General features: G+C 38.1%; 1 pseudogene; it reads right to left on the minus strand.

The window, feature by feature from the left end:
• Window positions 1-17,628: 17,628 nt before the first annotated feature.
• Window positions 17,629-18,639, minus strand: LOC144253970 (heterogeneous nuclear ribonucleoprotein C-like; annotated as a pseudogene).
• Between the last annotated feature and the right edge of the window lie 742 nt (window positions 18,640-19,381).

The following is a 19,381-nucleotide window of genomic DNA, read 5'->3' on the forward strand; positions in this document are numbered from 1 at the left end:
AGAGAATTGTCCTAGTCCTGCACAAGTTGCCAATGAGACTAAATATTCTATAGCCTAAAGCCTAACTCCATCTTTCACAAGAATAGTAATTAATTTTGTAGTTTGAATGCTGAGTCTTCCAAGAGTAAAACTGTCATGTAGATCAGGAGTTGATTTTACTGTTTGGAATTTTTTTAAGGTTGCACTTGAATTATCAATAATAATAAGTATATCAGCTTTTACTGACAGCTATAACATTCACAGTGGTTCCATAAAATGGTATAAGCATCTGACTGATCCATTACAATGGATTAGTCTAGTGCAATCACAATTAAGCATTTCCTTTAAATATTATTATGAATTATTTTTCTTTTATTTCTTCTTCTTCTGGCGAGGCTATTCTATTTTCTTTTTTAAAAAATAAATGTGTAGATTGTTATGTTATCTGTGAATTTATTTAAGGACAATAATCAGGTTTTAGAAAATGTCTGAAAAAGTTTTGGGTTGGAATGACTTGAGATTCACCACTACATTGACCCCAACAATTGAAGAGACAAGGAAGGGATTCTATTAGCTGATGAGCTGGCAACAATGTACCTAAGAAGTGGAGAAATAACCACTAGAGATGTTTGAGGTTCTACCAGGACTGCTATGATGTGCTTTTGGTTCATAATTCATCAGTATCTATCAGCAGAGCTATCCAGACCTCTCTCCACAGACACAAGTGGTGTTCTGGGTGACCAACGTTTCAAATTAGCTTTAGCAAGTCATCAGAAGTCCCCAATGCCACAGGAGCCTTTTGAAAATTCACAGCAGATGCTATTATTGTCATAGAGTCCTTTTCAAGGATCCACTGATTCCCCTTCAGTCAAGGAGCTCTTTACTGAGATGCGATTGCTGATACCTGTGGTTCACATTATGCCTCAAGTCACCAGCTGGGAGACTTAGTTACAAACATCAAGGAATACGCTGGTGGTACGTTCATTTACTTTGGTGCTGTCATCCTCATGATCAATTATCCTTTGTCAAACAGTACAGTTGAGTAAATATCTCCAATTTTAACCACAAATCCCCCTTTCTTGTAGTGGTAGTTACTCCCATCTTGTCTCAGGACTCCTGATCCCCTGATCTCAGGATCCTCCTATCCCCAGGAGGTCAGACAGCCCCGTCACTGCTATGAGTCTCACCACCATCCTTGTGATTGGACTAAGGGAAGAACAGCTTATGTGCTTTTCCGAGATATGAGCACTCTTCTCAGCACAGCATTTTTCAAGACCTTGGTGAACAAAGTGTCAGATCCCCTGGGTAAGTGGTAGATGAGCTGAATGAGTAATCCATTCCAGTGATCCTGTTCTCTGAGCTCTTTGTATGCATTCTTATTTATTACAACAAGGTTTTTTTCCCCAAAAAAATCTCATCTTCATTTAATGTTGTCCATTTTTATGTCTAAGTTTCAGAAAAAGCATCCAAATACCAAGTAAAATCACTGTAGCTGCTTGAATTAGTTAAATCCAGTATCTCTGGTGAACATATTTGAGCTAAGTATACTTGTTTGAACATCTTCAGGATTCATTTCCACATATATCCCCTATGTGTTTCTGATATAAAATTGTAGAACCTAGGAATTCTTTTGCTGTATAATCCTTCCCTTCAAGTATTATCCTTTGAAGTTGCACTCTCGAAAGATATTCTGGAATTTGATTATAGTTAGTTATAAGACTAGTGGTGGAGAGAAGTGAAGGATAAGGAGAATTGGCTTTTACTTGCAATGCAACTTCTTCAATGAGGTTATTATTAGGTAGCTTCATCAGATGGGTGGATGAACTGCTTGTAGCAGATAAAGGTTAAAGGAATGTGAAGTTCTCTAAATCTTCACAGATACATTTGTCAGCTTGGTCTGCTATAATAAAATGCCACCAACTGAGTGACTTGAACCATAGGCATGCATGTCTCACAGATCGAGAGAAAGTCCAAGATAAAAGTGCTAGCTGGTGACTACTTTCTTCCTGCCTTGCAGGTAACTGTCTTCTCTCTGTGTGGAGAGGTGGAGAGGGAGAGAAGATGAGAGCTCTCTGGTGTCTCTTCTAAGAGGGGAACTAATCCCATCATGAGAATCCCACCCTAATCTAAAACTAATCACTAATTAAAAGCCCCATCTCCAAATACTATCACCCTGATGGTTAGGGTTTTAAGGTATGAATTATAGAGTGACACATTCAGTCCATAACACCACACATTCTCAATATACAGTCATTCTCAACATCCGGTCACCTCCTGGTTAATGTCCTGATTTTCACATGTGACATATGGTGAATATACAAATTCAGATAACATTGTGACTCACTAATTCACAGGATAAGCATTCTAAATTACTGTTCATTTCCACCATCTCCTGACGTTTTGTGTCACTCCCTCAATTCAAGAGTCCAGGTACAGCTATCTGATTACTTGAGCCTGGGTTGCAGGTATGTGGTTGCTTTTCATCATGGGAGGTGAGGTCTCAATTCTTCACCTCTTGAGGTTTATCCTTAGTCAAAAGGATGTTCAGGTGTTAAGTATCCAATGACCAAACAAAACACTAATTGTTTGCTATAAAGATGTTCAGGTATTTTTTCTTCATTTTTCTTCTTATTTTAAATGACACTTTCATAGTCCAATTTTCTGTTATATTCAAGACAGAGTCTTAGAAGTAAACTTTTGAGGTCAAAGGTCTAAAAATGTTCAGAATGTGTGATGTATACTGACAATTGTTTGAAAAGTTTTACCAAATTATTCTCATTCTAGCAATGTTTGAGTGGATTCTATTTTTACTGTGTCCTCACTCCCATCAACCTGACTTAAGACATTTTCTTTCAACAGTTCATTATTATTTCTCAAAAACATCAATTCATATTTTTAACAAAACTTAGCATTTCCTCATTGTTTCCTTGATTTCTTTAGTTTATTCTCAAGCCCTTAAGAATACATATAAGTAGCAAGAAGGGCATAGTATCACTTCTGTGATATTTCTGTTCCAAGTACATAGCCCTCCATCTGATGAGAGAATGTCAAGCCCAGCTGGGAGAGTCTACAAAATAATTGGTCTTCAAAAGTGTCCAGGTCATAAAAAGACCAAAAAAGACTCAGAAACTGTTCCACACTAGTGTAGACTAAGAAGACAATAAAACTAAATGCAAAGTGAGATCCTGAATAGTGTCTTGGACCAGATAGAACTGAGTGGGAAAACTGATGACATTAGAATAACCATCTAGAAAATGGATAGTATATTATCAACTAATGTACTATCCATTTTCATTTTCTGGCTTTGATAATTGCTCTTTGATTATATAGGATGTTACCATCAGAAGAAGGTGTATGCTACCTTTCTATACTCTTATTGTGACTTTTCTGCAAATCTGAACTAATCTCAAAATAAAGTTAAAAAGCATAATTTGGGCTGGGGATATAACTAAGTGATAGAGTGCTTGCCTAGCCCATATGGAGCACTGGGTTTGATCCCCAGTACCACAACAACTGAAGCAAAGAAGGAAATGTTTTGCTTTTATCTTGTGTTTTATTTGTACATATTGAAAAATAAACAATAAAATTTAGTATGGAGGGCTGGGGATGTGGCTCAAGCGGTAGCTCGCTCGCCTGGCAAGCGTGCGGCCCGGGTTCGATCCTCAGCACCACATACCAACAAAGATGTTGTGTCCACCTAGAACTAAAAAAATAAATATTAAAAAAAATTCTAAAATAAAAATTTAGTATGGAGACTCTGGCATTACTTCTGCTCTTTCCTATTGTTTGGGTTAAAAATGAGGTGTCCCCCAAAAGCTCATGTGTGAGACAATGCAAGCAGTTTAGAGATGAAATGATTGAGTTATGAGATCCTTGATCTAATCAGTGCACTAATCCCCTGATACGGGTTAATTAGGTGGTAACTGTATTCAGGTGGAGTATGGTGGGTCCCTAGGGGCATGCCTTTGGGGGTATATATTTTGTTCTTGGGGAGAGGAGAAGTCTCTTTCTCTGCTTCCTAGTGGCCATGTGCTGAGCCATTTCCTCCTCCACATCCTCCCCTCATGATGTCCTGCCTCACCTTGGGCCCAGAGCAATAGAGTTGTTCATCTAAAGACTGAGACCTCTGAAACTGTGAATGACAAATACATTTTCTTTCTCTAAAATTGTTCTTGTCAGGTCTTTTGGACACAGAAACAAAAAAGGCTGACTAAAACACCTCTCTTTCCTTTCCTTACCATGGTGTCCAAAAAGGATGCTAACAAGATGTCATGAGTGTGGTAACTTCCCCTGTGCCCCACCTAAGACAGACATAGCCGACACACCTGGACTGTCTTTCTGATTGAGCCTATTGCCTGGCATATTGGCTTGGTTAAAATTATTACACTAGTTAAATTGCATCTACCATCTCTATGTGATAGGATATCCCACTATGTAATTCTTAATTGATTTCTGTAATTTCATTTGAAACCATGTGTTATATCACATGATTACATTTAAAGAATATCTGCCTGGCTATTTTTCTAAAGTTTTCTTTAGATAATTCAAATACTCTTCCTCCATTCCTCCCTCCCTTCCTTCCTTCCTACCTTCTCTCCTTCCTAGGCTGGGGATCAGGCCCCTTCCGTTGGTTTTATAACCATGTACTCTGAGCTCTTTTAATTGACTATGCCTTGCACTATTTCAGTTATTTCAGGGGCAAAAAAAGGATAAGAATGCATGATTCTACTCCTCACAAAAATAAATTAGAGTCCAAGGGAAGAGATTAAATATCCCCCCCCCAAATTAGGTTATGAGTAGAAATCACACAATAAAAATGGTATAAAAACAAAATGGGTAAATTCTTAGAGCATTACAAATACACTGTTTTGAGGATGAGTTTAATTTGAAAAGATCATACAGAAAAATCCTATATTTTTGTAATTCCTATATTTGCGTAATGCGAGATTGGCTGGGTCTCATCAATGTATGGATATAAATACAGATCATATCATTATTGATAACAGCTGTTATTAGTGGCAATACAAATTTAACTTCATCTGCTCTTTCTGTACTTATTCTCCAAGTAGTGCAGAAGTCAGAGGTGTTGAGCAAGAACCTGTAAATAATCGTACTCAGCCTTTGCTTCTGGACCCTTATTAATTCCTGCTACACACGCAGGCACTTGAGGTAACCACTCCCTACTGTCATTGCTGCCCCATGCCCTCAGTAGGAGAGCTGATGCCCAAACCAAGGTTGCTCATTTTCTTCTGCTTACTGGGATCTCATGCTGTCTGAGTTACACTGAGGTTTGTGTAGAAGTAAAGAATGGACTCCTATTCCCCACTCTATATCTCACATTGATATCTAGGCAACAAGAAGCATTCTTTGTGTCCATGAGTTTCATAGATTCCTAGGAAAACCTGCTCCTTACCATTTGAGGGGCTTAGACCTCAAGTGAGAATCCATGGAACTAGATGAGAGAAACATTCAAGGAAGACACCATGGGTTTCTCCCCGTAGCATCCATGCCAAAACCAAAAACAAACAAACTTTAAGCCCAACAACTGTGAAGCAAATTTGCTGGTGGAAGAACTGTTGAGACAATCAGACTAGTGGAGATATTTCTAGATTTTTTTTAAGATAGCACTGTTACCACCTCACTATGTCTTACTTTGTATCATCATTTTTTTTGTTTGTTTTGGTAGGGTAATTTAAAAATCTGAAATACACTTTCATTTGGATTGAATGATTTGTGTCTTTGGAGAAACATTTCTGCTAGCCAATATTGAGAACATCTTCTAAGTGTCTGCTCTGTGTTTGGTGTCATGGAAGACAGCAATGGATGAAGATGCAGTCTTAGATTCAGTAACGGTAAAGTTTTCATTTCCAGGTGTTCATTAGAACCCTATTTTACACAAAATAATAGTTCATCTTTCTATTGTGAATATTTTCCTTATATCTGAGTCCAAGACTTGTTTTACCTTTCAAGGGCCTTTATAAAATCTACTCTCAGAGCACTTTCTCCTCTATGGAAAAAGTCTCATTCTATTGTGCTTCTTCTTGTTTATCATCTTTCTCTCTTTTTCAACATGTCTCTAGTCCAGACTGCTTAGGGCAGCCAGCTCCTCAGTGCTTCTAAGAAAATTAATAAAGGTTCCTTGTGAAGCATACTTGGTCATGTGGTTGCTGTTGTCCACTAATCTTTTCTCCAAAGAATTGAACAAACTTCCCGTGTGGAGTACTCACATGCTCACTAGTTTCTGACTAGCATGTCCATTTGTTCAACTGATGACCGAGGGGGGCTCCTGCTTCCTTCCTCTGTCTCCTGACATGGACCTGCATAGCACAGAATTCTGTGATCATGGTGCCTACTTGTCTCTTGTGCTCAGAAGAACATCTTCAGAACAATATGCAGGAATAAAAAGTCTAGAAAATATTTGCATGCCTATGAGCATATTTATCACTTTCAGACAGTTGGTCAGGATTGGGTTTGCTGCCTGCAGTTCAATGAAGTGTTTGACAGCTTTTCTACAAACCATGGTTCATAGACCACCTGTATCAGAGGTTGTAGGAGAGCTTGTAAAAGTGCATGTTCATTTGTTCCTGTTACACCCACCACTAAATCAGAATCACTGGATTCATGGAAAATTATTTGCATGTCTTCACTTTTTTCTTAAGCATATTTGAAAGTTTTCCTGAATATGTTATTAAAAATCAAAACTAATATTTTCTTAAATTTGAAGAATATGTTTTATAAGAATTCATTGGCAGAGCTGTTCTTTTCTAAACTTGGAATCAGCATTGGAGAAATACCAAAAAAGTTTCTATCAAATTCTTGTTGTGAAAACAACATATTTTTAATAAATAATATTATTATTTTTCCCTCTTGCCATAGTAATTTCACTATATGGTTAACTTTTTTGGAAGTTATTTTTAACATTCATTTTTATACCTCTATTTCATGGCAAGAACAGTGATTCCTTCTTTCAACAAACATTGCTATACTGAGAATCTATTTTGGACTAGACACTAATACAAAGAATAGTCATAATCCCAGCTTTCTAGCAATTAACACTATAAAGGGAAAGATAGGCCATCAATCACAGGCCAGCTGGTGAGGGGCTGTGTTGGAGGAAAGCACACTGAGCCAGCTCAGCTTGGGGGATCAGGCAGGGCTTCCTGGAAGTACCAACACCTGAGTGGGTATCAAATGTGTCTGTAGATTCTGCTTCTTGAGCGTCTACATGAGTACTACTTTCTTTATGTTAGTTTGATCTACCTAAGCCATTTTATCTATATGATATTCAGTTCTAGTAGAGTAGTTAAATCTCTCTTGTTTCACGTATTCTTTTCCACCTTTTTTATCCTGTGTTAATCAGTTTTTTGTCACTGTGACAAAATACCTGAGAAAATCAGCGTAATATGGGAAATATATATTTTGGTTCACAGTTTTAGTCCGTGGTTGGCTGGCTCCATTGCTCTTAGGTCTGTGGTGAGACAGAAACATCATGATGGGAATGTTGGTAGGGGAGGCTATTCACCTTGTGTCTCCTGGGAACAGAGATACAGATGGAGAGATAGAGATGGATATATATATATATATATATATATATATATATATATATATAGAGAGAGAGAGAGAGAGAGAGAGAGAGACCAGAGATAAAATATACACTTCATTGACATACCCATCAGGACCTTCTTCTAACTAAGTCCCACCTGCCGGTAGTTTCCACCACCTCCCAATAGTGCCTCTAGCTGGGGATAAAGCCTCCAACACATGAACTTTGGGTGGATATTCCATATTTTAATCACAACACACCCAATCTCTTCAATTTTTCCTTAAAAAAATCATTCTGGGAACCAAAACTCTCATTTCCACTGGCCTTGACTGGTCAGATTTTCCCATGTTTCCACTGCTTATTTCCTTTGCCTTCATTTCCTGCCCTTCTGCCTGTTCTTATTGGACCTTGAAGGAGTGAATAGATGTGCTCCTTCAGGATCCTTGCATCCCTCACGATGTGCAGCAGTCCCCATGGTTATTCTGACACTGAATAACACTGAACGAGGAGGTATGATTGACTGAAAACACACACAGTGATTTCTCTCCAGCTTTCAGAGACCCAGGAGCATGTGGCTTACCACATCCTTCTCCTGCCATAGCTCCGCCCTACACCAACTTCTCCCAGTCCATCTATTTGCTGCCTCATTTGGAGGAGGGAAGGGGCAAGATTACGAGCCCTCCAGGATGACTTTAAGGACTTTGACCATAGAGCATCTATTGTACTCTGTGATCTCTAGATCATATACCTCAGAGGATTTAAGGTGATTGATTTTAAGTCACCTGAGGGTCAGCTGCTGCCTCCTTCAGGATATTCTTGTCCCAATGGCAAACTATCTTCTAACTGAGGACTCCCCATCCTTTATTTCTTGTGTAGAATCAATATACATCCTTCTTTCCTTCTCATTATTTTCCCTGGGCAGACTTGAAGGTAGGGCAAAGTCATAGTCCTTAAACATTAATTATTTGGGTAAATTTGAGTTAAGGAGAGATTCAAAATGTGATCAGGAAGGGGGCCTCAAGAGTATCCTGTGGAGATCCTTCTCGTGCACCACTTTGCATCCCCTTAGCTGTTTTAGTGACTGTTTTCATACACCACTTTGCATCCCCTTAACTGTTTTAGTGACTGCTTCCATACATCTCTCAAGTAGCTTTCCTCATGTATAGGATGTTATCACCTCATCTCAGGTGTCTGCATATATTTTGGCTTTTTTACTTCCAAGAGCATGATCTCCATGCCTGTGCTGCCTAAAAGTACACTTGATCAATGGATAATGTGGCTGTCTCCTTTTTTCCTTCTGGGTGGACATTTCTGACATTTCTAAGGCTATTCACACTATCTTAGCAGGATCAAGGAAACTCAGGTGATGACATCATGAGCATTCTAGCACATACTCTTTTTCCACTCTGGGAATTTTGGGATCATGATTGAAGCACAAGGAACACATTGTTCTGTTGTTTTTATTGTTTCTTCCTGTTCACATATTTCTTTTTTTTTTCTTTTACTCAACAAATGTTCATTGAGTACTTACTATGTGCTAAGAATCATTCTATGAATTCAGGTTATATTAAGTCAATGTAACCAACAAGGATTCCTGTCCTTGGGAAGCATTTTTTTTCTAGTGAAAAAGAGACACAATAAATAGTAGATCACTATGTCATAAGTAAGTTGCATAGACTTCTAGAACGTAATAAAATCTATGAGAATAAAAATAAAAGTTAAGGTGGGTACAGGAGAAGCAAGAGCTCCAGGGACTGTATATGAGTTGGAAACTTAAACAAAGTGTTCAGGGAGAGCTTATGCAGAAGATGATATTTGAGAAAAGACTTGAGGAAAAGGAGAAAGTTGCCCCCATGCAGATAACTGGAGAAGTCTCATCAGAGGCAACAATGATACATATAGCTCTCAGGCTAGAGCAGGTACGCCCTGTTCAAAAACATCAAGAGTGAACCCTTGTGTCCAGGCTTCTTTTCTTTTCCCTGTTGGCTTCTTACCTTAAAGCAGGTATAAATATCACACTATGGATTTAGTGTCAGACTATTTGTAGTTCCGGTTTTGTTTTCCACAGACATCGAATTTCTTCATATTTTCCTGCTCATTCTTGAAAGGAAAGTGACCACAACACTCAGAGCGACCAAGGGATCTTTATTGCAGCAGTGCAAAAGAGAAGAGAAGAGAAGAGAAGAGAAGAGAAGAGAAGAGAAGAGAAGAGAAGAGAGAGAGAGAGAGAGATGAGAAGAGAGAGAAGAAAGAGAGAGCAAAAGCAAGAGAGGGAGACAGGGAGAGCAAGAGAGAGGGGCCCAGCAGGAGGGAGTTTTTATAAACAAAATCTAATGGGGTCTCTGGGTCTGCAAGCCACCTTGTTGGCGTATGATGATTGGATCATATAGTAGTTGCTAAGTGTGTCATCTGCCTTCAGACAGATGGGGCAGGGGTCAGATGTGGGTTTCTGTTGCACCAGACAGGTGGGGGTTGAGTGTTCAGCCTTGAGTGGGGTTGAGTGTTCAGACTTGACACAAACAGGTGATAAAGGACCAGACAGAGGTGGGTTTGAGTGCCCGGGCTATCCTGAAGCTAACATTTGTTCAGCCTGCCCTGCACCTAACAATTCTCCTCTTATTTCTCCACACACTCTTAATTAAATCTTGCCTCTTCTTTAGAGGTAATTTTGGGTGTATTCTTTCAAAAGTACAGATGGAGCAAACATTTTTTTTTCTTTTTCATTTTGTCAGATAAGTGAGAGAAGGAATATTCCAACCATTCAAATGAGGAGACTAGAACATATGGATGATTGAACTAAGGGAGAAGGAACTTTCAGTTTCCTCTGCCATGGATTTGATAGTTTGCTTGCATAAAAACACAGTCTAGAATATCACACACTTTTGGATGGCTACTATAAAACAAAACAAAACAAAACAAAAAACAGGAAAAACATTGGTGATGATAGGAAGAAATTGTTACCTTTGTACCCTTTTTGCAGAAATGTAAAATTATGCAGCTGTGATAAAAAACATTATGGTTATTCCTCAAAAAATTAAAAGTATAATTACTGCCAGATCAAGCAATTCAATTTCTGGGTATTTACTCATTATAATTGAGAGCAGAATCTCAAATTATATTTGTATACCCATGTTCATCACAGCAAGATTCACAATAGACAAAAGGTAGAAGTAACCCAAGTGTCCATTGATGGATGAGTGGATAAACCAAATGTGGTATGTACATATGATGAAATATTATTAAGCCTTGAGAAGGAAAGAAATTCTAATATATGTTTCAGCATGGGTGAAACTTGGGAACACAAAAATATTCTAAATAAAATAAGTTAGTCTAACAAAGAAAATTTGTAAGATTCCATGTATATGCAGTACCTGGAGTAGTTCAATTCATAGAAACACAAAGTAGTAGGGTAAAACAGAAAACAAAGCGCTGAGGGGAGAAGGAATGAGGTTTGTTTAATGGGCATGAAATTTCAGTTTAGCAAGAAGAAAATCTTTCTGAAGATTGACTTACAACATTGCGAGTATATTTAACTACTGAATTGAATACTTAAAAATTGTCAAGGTGGTAATTTTATGTTATGTATATTTTGCCACAATTTAAATAAATCTCACATTACTATTAAGTTTTCAAAAGTATTTGATAATCAATGCATAGCTGGAACTTTGATATTCAGCAGGTTAGAGGAGTTCCCATATCCATGATACTGTTTTGAGGGTTTGTTTGGCCACCCTGGAACTGTGTGAAGGTGGAGCAGGGAAAGAAAAAAAATCCAATGCTCTTTATGGGCCAGTGACCCAGGTATCTCCTGGCATTTGCAGGCTAGAATGAATTCTGTGGGGCATGGCATGGAAAGTCCTTTGTGGGAAGCCCTCCATGGGCAGGTCACAAACTCTGCAAGTACAGATCATGTTGACAGATGAGGAAAATGATTCCAGGTGCTGAAGTTGTCCTTATGCATCTTGCACAGCTATGAATGGAGACAGGGAGTGGGATCCTTTGAGAAAAATTTCCATGAGCTTTTGTGGTGATAAAGGTGTCTTGAAACATGACCACACCACTGAAGAGCAAAGGGGCCACCACCATGCTTTGCCTCTCTGGAGAGGGGTCACCAAGCCCACGGCACTGCAATTCCCTATCCACCAACATGTGACTCCACCCAAACCGCCTTCATCTTGGGACACTGCAGCCACTGCTATAGTCCTCTCCACGTGGGTGGTAGTATCCACTGTGGGGCAACAGTCAGGGTCAGGAGGCAGCTGCCCATTGCAGCACCACACACCACAGTGCACCACCACCAAACAGGCTGCCCAACACCATTGCACAGTCCATCCTTCCAGCCCCATCTCTGAAAGCAGTTGCCTCCATCTTGGGACACCTCCACCACCATCTTGGGTTATCTCCACTGCCGCCTCTGCCATCTTTAATTGGGGCAGCTTCCAACTTGGGACACTGATTGAGGCCTGGAAGCCCAATGTCAAGAAAACTACAGGCTTGATGCTACAGCCACCACCAACTAGGGATGTGGCCGCTTCCATCTAGGGACGACAACCAGGACTTGGAATACCATCACCAAGGTCCCTATGGGCCTGGTTGCACCAGAATTATCCCTATTAGGTGTGCTAACAGACACCATCCTGTTGCAGAGGCAAAAGGGAGCCTTGAATGGGGTAGCCTCTCTCTCTTTTTTTCTCCTGCTAACAGCCAACTTCTTTTGATTTCTCTTTCACTGGTTCTATAATCTAATACCTCTATATTCTCACATTCTGCCTCATAAACATCACAGCCTACTCCCTTCTCCCTCTATCCACCATTAGAAACTGTAAACTCTTATGCAAACCTACTGGCTATATGGTAGAAGATAACTGAACTCATCATTTCTATTTATAACAACACAACTGTAAATGTCTAAATAGAAGCTAATTGAGGGCTGGGGTTGTGGCTCAGCGGTAGAGCACTTGCCTAGCATGTGCAAGCCCTGGGTTTGATCCTCAGCACCACATGAAAATAAATAAAATAAAGGTATTGTGTTCAACTACAACTGAAAAATAAATATTAAAAAAAGAAGCTAATTGATTTATGGCTGCAGATTGGTTGCACTGAGTGTTGTAAATATTGATCTCCCCCTTAAAGGTGAGGTATTGGTAACCTGCAGGTACACTACAAGATTATAGGGTAGAAACTGCAATAGCTCAGATCCATAATGCAAGAGAGGAAGACACACAGACAACATGAAAAAACAAGGGAGAAAATTGCCCCAAACAAACTAAGATACTACAATAATATAATCCATTGATTATAATCCAGTAGATGAAATGTCAGAGAAGGAGTTCAGAATGTGCATAATTAAAATAAGATGTGAATTAAAGAATGCCTAAGAGAGCAAATATAGGCAAAAATTGATCACCCCAAAAAAGAGATAAGATAGCAAATACAGGTAGAAAAATATTACTTCAAGAAAGAGATAGATATTCTGAAAAAACAAACAAACAGAAATCCTTGAAATGAAGGAAGCAATAAACCAAATTAAAAATTTTAATAGAAAGAATCACCAACAGACTAGATCACTTGGAAGACAGAACCTCAGACAATAAAGACAAAATATATAATCTTGCAAAGAATGTATATCACACAGTGAAGATGGTAAGAAACCATGAACATAACATCCAAGAATTAAGCAATAACATCAAAAGGCCAAATCTAAGATTTATCAGGACAGAGAAAGGCACAGAGATTCAAATCAAAGGAATGCACCATCTCTTCAATGAAATAATATCAGAAAATTTCCCAAACATGAAGAATGAATTAGAAAATCAAATACAAGGGGCTCACAGTTCACCAAATGTACAAAATCACAACAGATCTACACCAAGGCACATTATAATGAAAATGCCTAGCATACTGAATAAAGACAAAATCCTAAAGGTAGCAAGAGGGAGAACTCAAATTACATATAGAGGGAGACTAATGCGGATCTCAGCAGATTTTTCATCTCAGATCTTTAAGGCCAGGAAATCATGGAACAACATATACCAAGCTCTGAAAGACAGTGGATACCAACCAAGAAGCTTATATACATCAAAATCAAGCTTTAGATTTGATGACAAAATAACAACCTTCCACGATAAACAAAAGTTTTAAAAATTTACAATGAGAAAGCCTGCACCACACAGTATTCTTGGCAAAATAGTCCATGAGGAGGTAATGAAAAACAACAATGAAAATCAGCAAAGGGAGGAACTACACTAAAGGGAAGGCCAATCAAAGGAGAAACTAAGTTAAAAACCAAAATTAAACCAAATGACTGGCAGGGAATACAAAACATATTTCAATAATAACCCTGAATGTGAACAAACTAAACCCATCAACTAAAAGACATAGATTGAAAGATTGGATTTTTAAAAAGACCCAACAATGTGCTGCCTTAAAAAGAGTCATCTCTTAGGAAAGACAGCTACAGAAGGTGAAAGAATGGGAAAAAAAAACGTACCACTCACATGGACCACATAAACAAGCAGAGGTTTTCATCTTCATATCAGATAAAGTGGACTTCAAACCAATGTTAGTGAAATGGGATAAAGAAGGACATCTCATACTGCTTAAGGAATCAACAAGACATAACAATCAATACATCAACAAGACATAACAATCATAAAGATCTATGCCCCAAACAATGGGGCATCAATGTACATCAAACAAACCCTTCCCAACTACAAGAATCAAATTGACAACAACATAATAATACTGGGTGGCTTTAATAAACCTTTCTCACCACTGGATAGATCTTCCAAACAAAAACTAAACAAACTATAGAACTCAGTGAAACAATCAATAATTTAGACTTATCAGACGTATATAGAATATTCCACCCATCAAAGAGCAAATACACATTTTTCTTGGCAGCCACATAGCAAGTCTTAGCAAATAAAAAAAGTAGAGATACTACCCTGTATTCTATCTGACCATAATGGAATGAAATTAGAAATCAATAATAAAATAAAAAATATAAGCTGCTCCAACACTGGTAGACTAAATAATACACTATTATTATTAGTGTATGACATTGGATAACAGAAGACATCAGGAAGGAGATAAAAAAATTCTTAGAGGTAAATGAGAACTCCCATACAACATATAAAAATCTCTGGGACACTATGAAGGCAGTGCTAAGGGGAGAAAGTTCATTGCATTAAGCTCATTCAAAAAGTCAACAAATAAATGACCTGACATTACGTCTCAAAGCCCTAGAAAAAGAAGAACAAACCAACACCAAAAGTAGTATAATACAGGAAATAATTAAAATCAGGGCTGAAATCAATGAAATTGAAACAATGAAACAATTCAAAACATTGACAAAACAAAAGAAAAAATAAATAAATAAAATTGACAAACCCTTAGCCACCCTAATGAAAAAGAGAGTGAAAATTCAAATTACTAAAATTTGTGATGAAAAAGGAAATATCATGACAGACATCACTGAAATACAGAAGATAATTAGAAACTATTTTGAAAATTTATACTCCAGTAAAATAGAAAACCTTGAAGACACCAACAAATTTCTGGAGGCATATCACTTACCCAAACTGAAATAGGAAGACATACATAATTTAAACAGAGCAATTTCAAGCAAGGAAAAAGAAGATGCCATCAAAAACCTACCAACCAAGGAAAGCCCAGGACCAGACAGATTCACAGCTGAGTTCTACGAGACCTACAAAGAAGAATTAATACCAATACTCCTCAAATTATTCCATAAAATAGAAAATGAGAGAACTGTTTCAAACTCATCCTATGAGGCTAGTATCATCCTGATACTAAAACCAGACAAGGAAAAACAATTTCAGACCAATATCCCTGATGAACATAGATGCAAAAATTCTCAATAAAATTCTGGCAAGTCACATACAAAAACATATTTTAAAAAATAGCACACCATGATCAACTGGCGTCCAATCCAGGGATGCAAGGTTGGTTTAACATACAGAAATCAATAAATATAATTCATCATATCAGTAGACTTAAAGATAAGAATCATGTGATTATATCAATTGAGACAGAGGATGCATTTGATAAAATAAAATACCCTTTCATGTACAAAACACTAGAAAAACTAGGGATAATAGGAACATACCTCAACATTGTAGAAGCTATCTATGCTAAAACCCCAAGGCCAACATCATTCTAAATGGAGAAAACTTGGAAGCATTCCCCCTCTAAAAACTGGAACAAGATAGGGATGCCTTCTTTCACCACTTCTTTTCAACATAGTCCTTGAAACTCTTGCCAGAGCAATTAGACAGATGAAAGAAATTAGAGGGATATGAATAGAAAAAGAAGAACTAAACTATCATTATTTTAAACTAAAAAGCTTCCTCTCAGCATAAGAAACAATAATTGAGGTGAAGAGAGAGCTTACATTTTGGGAGTAAAGTTTTGCCACACGCAGAACAGATGGAGCACTAATCCAGGATATATAAAGAACTCAAAAAAACTTAACACCCAAAAAACAAACAACCCAATCAATAAATGGGTAAGGAGCTGAACAGACACTTCTCAGAAAATAATATACAATTGATCAACAAATGCATAAAAAAAGTTCAACATCTCTAGTAATTAGCGAAATGCAAATCAAAACTACTCTGTGATTTCATCCCACTCCCATCAGAAAAGCAGTTATCAAGAACACAAGCAATAGAAGTGTTGACATGGATGTGGGGGGAAAAGGCACACTCATACATTGCTGGTTGGACTGCAAATTTTGGTTCAACCATTCTGGAAAGCAGTATGGAGATTCCTTAGAAAACTTGGAATGGAACCACCATTTGACCCAGCTATCCCACTCCTTGGTCTGTACCCAAAGAACTTAAAAACAGAATACTATAATGATGCAGCAATTTCAATGTTTATAGCAGCACAATTTACAATAGCTAAACCATGAAACCAACCTAGATGCTCTTCAATAGATGAATGGATAAAGAAACCATGGTACATATATACAATGGAACATTACTTGGCATTAAAAGAAAATAAAACTATGGCATTTGCAGGTAAATGGATGGAGCTAAAGAATATCATGCTAAGCAAAATAAACCAATCCCCAAAAGCCAGGAGCTGAATGTTTTCTCTGATAAGTGGATGCTAATCCATAAGGGGGGGCATGAAATGAGTGGAGGAACTTTGAATGGGTCAAAGATGGCTGGATGGGGCAAGGGTGTAGAAAAGATGGTGTAATGAGATGGACATCATTACCCTAGGTACACATATGATCGCATGAATGGTGTGACTCTATTTCATGTACAACCAGAGATGTGAAAAATTCTGCTCCCGTTTGTGTACAATGAATCCAAGAGCTTTCTACTGTCATGTATAACTGATTAAAAATAATAAAATAAATTATTTTTAAAAAGAGTGAAGTTGGCTAGCAATAGAGAGAGAATTAAGGCCCCAGTGTCTGGAAATTAGTGTCTTATATGATCATCTCATCATTTTTCAAAAAGGTATAATTTTTAAATTTCTTGTTGTTTTTTTTTCCTCCAAATTCCTGGTTTAATAAGGACTTGTTTATTTTGAGAAAAAAGGTCCCAAACATCAGGCTGTTCACAAAAATAACCCACAGTATCAACTTTAGAAAACAAATAAAGACTATTACATTAATTATTCTTCTAGAGGATGCATTTAACATGCCAACTCTCATTCACAAAAATACATTGTTACTTTTGTGTTGAACAGCCCCACACAGGACTATTATGTGGGGGATAACACACATACCTCTAAAACTCAAAGCTGCTCTCAGGTGCTACAACAAAATGAGATTTGCAGTTAGGGAAGCAACTACTGAAATCATGTATAAATGGAAAGAACTGTACTCCCTGCATAACAAGAGGTTATTTTGGAGACAGCTGATAAAAACCATACATCCTTTTTATTGTTAAGTCATAAAGAGGTATCAAAATTAAAAGCAAAAATTACAGGGTAAGATTTAACAAAACTACTAGGAGCGTCAAAGGAAGTGAAATGGGACTAGGCACAGGGCAATATGAATTAATGAACACGGGAAGGACAAAGATAGGGAGAACAGTGAGCATGTGCTGAAGATATTAGGGGAGAGGATCTGGTGAAATTTTGATCTTAAGACAAGCGCCTAGGTAAAGAAATAATGGGTAAGATTTCTAAACCCCACTATGTGCTTAAGAGTCATCCTCGCCATTGGCGCTGTCTCTGTCATCCTCTCCTTCCTCTGCCTCTTTTTCGTCATCCTTGATCAACTCCAGCTGGTCATCCCCCTGATCTTCATTATCATCATCATCCAGTAGATCCCCCTCCTCAGCAGAGTCATCTGCACCCCCCTCAGACTCCATCTTCACATTAGTTTCATCTTTCTTCAGGGAGCTGCTGCTCTGATCCTCTTCCAACTTATCATTCTTCGTCTCTACTGCTTGTTTGCTCTGCTCCTTTTCAATTTTTTCCAGACTTTCCAGAAGAGAATCCACTTTTTTTTTTTTTTTATTTGGGTCAGCTCCTTCTTAATGGCCTGAAGGTCATCTCCTTTCAACTTTCCAGACTTGGAAGAAGATCCCCGCTGTCCACTCTTAGAATTGAAGCCACTTTTGCCCCTTCAGGAGGTTTTTACCTGAAACACGCTGGCTTTTAGAGGGCACTACAGCCCTAGCAATAGGAGGAGGAGGAGGAACTCGTGCTGGGTAACTATACATCCTGTCATAATGATCACGTTGAAAATCATAGTCCAAGTCAGAAGAGGAGCTGAGTAGAGGGGACGGAGAAGGGTGTTCTGGTACTGACCCGTACATCTCCGCTGCAGATCGTTTCACACCTGCCTTTCCTCTGTTCACTTTTGGCTCTGCAGTCAGACTAATATCTAAAACCTGGCCAGCAATCATTCTGCCATCCTCTCCTGCTATAGCAGCCAGGGCATTTCTCTCATTAACATACTGGACAAAGGCAAAGCCCTTATGGACAGAGCAGCCCACAATTTTTCCATACTTGGAGAAGATTGCTTCCACATCGGACTTCTTGACCACCAGAGTGTTTAGATTCCCAATGAATACATGGGAGTTCATGGAGCGTGGATCTGCCTTGTTGGTAACGTTGCTAGCCATCGTGTTTGATAAGGTTCCTCACAAAGGCGGAAGAATGTAGCTGAAGATCAAAAAAATCTCACTCAGCAAAGATCCACTAACTTATATATTTCAAGTGATTTGTAACCAGGAGGGGGAGGGAGAAGAGATTCGATTCTGAATCTCCTACTCCCAGATTCTATATGAAGAAGTTGACCGCTGCTCGAGGTCAGCAAGGCAGCCGCAACCGCTCAGCCTTCGTCTCTTCACAAAATGTTTAAATTTCTTTTCTTAAAGCAAATATCATGTTTATATTTCTTGTGGCTTGGGGCTGGGGAATGGAGGTTAGTGGCAGAGCACTTGCCTAGCATGTGTGAGGCACTGGTTCAATCGTTAGCACCACATAAACAAATAAATAAATAAAATAAAGGCATGATGTCCATCTACCACTACAGAAATTTTTTTTAAAAAAAGTAAATTTCCTTGAAAAAAAAAAGTGTCTTGAAGTAACCCAGTATTATTGAGTTATGGTCTATCTGCGATTTAATGTCATGGAGTATTTTTTTAATGTAATTGGGTGTACTGACATTTGAGGCATAAATATTTACTATCATTATATCTTCTTGTTGGAATATTCAACTTATTGGTATGTAATGGTCTTCTTTGTTTCTTCTAATTATTTTTTGCTTGAAATCTGCTTTATCAGATATGGGAATAGCTACTCCTGCTTATTTTCAGAGTCCCTTTGCATGGAATATCTTTTTCTATTCTTTTACTTTCAGCC

The sequence above is a fragment of the Urocitellus parryii genome, chromosome 3 (assembly GCF_045843805.1).
Source record: "Urocitellus parryii isolate mUroPar1 chromosome 3, mUroPar1.hap1, whole genome shotgun sequence".
NCBI classification, from domain to species: Eukaryota; Metazoa; Chordata; class Mammalia; order Rodentia; family Sciuridae; genus Urocitellus; species Urocitellus parryii.